Below are 532 nucleotides of genomic sequence, written 5' to 3'. Positions count from 1 at the left end.
TTACGTGAAAATGAAAATATTTTTAAAAACTTTATATTATAATAGAAATGTTGAGCTGTTTCATCATTTATCTGTGTAGTTAATATTTTTTTACCAAAATTTTTTATTTCATGGCATTACACAAAAGTTGGAGCCCATTTAAGTGAAAGCAACAAAAATGTAATTAAAAGGCTCAATACTAAATCAGCTAAAGCAACTTTAGTATACAAAACAGTTATTTTCCAATTGGTTTGGGCAAGCAACAGAAATTTGAATCATTATAAACTGACCAGAGTATGAATCGATTGCATGCTCAGCGTGAGTTCTTGCAGGTGCTATCCACATCAAGAATTTTTTATTAATCTAAGTCATTTACATTTTTTAAAATATATCTGAAAAGTTCTAAATAGTAAAATCAAATGTTCTGATCAAGTACAATGCAACACTTGAATATTTTTCTATTATATATCTTACTTAGCACAAGAGAGTATTAAAACACTCAGGCTGAATTTGGTTTTCGAAACTAGTGAGATTAAACCAGAGATAGGAACTT

General features: G+C 28.2%; 1 protein-coding gene across 1 annotated transcript in view; it reads right to left on the bottom strand.

The window, feature by feature from the left end:
- Positions 1 to 532, bottom strand: part of LOC107628201 — an 11,369-nt gene that overhangs the window by 10,360 nt on the left and 477 nt on the right. The window lies entirely within an intron of this gene.

The sequence above is a fragment of the Arachis ipaensis genome, chromosome B02 (assembly GCF_000816755.2).
Source record: "Arachis ipaensis cultivar K30076 chromosome B02, Araip1.1, whole genome shotgun sequence".
NCBI classification, from domain to species: Eukaryota; Viridiplantae; Streptophyta; class Magnoliopsida; order Fabales; family Fabaceae; genus Arachis; species Arachis ipaensis.
The sequence above is the reverse complement of the archived record's forward strand: the minus strand, read 5'-3'. Positions and strand labels throughout refer to the sequence as shown.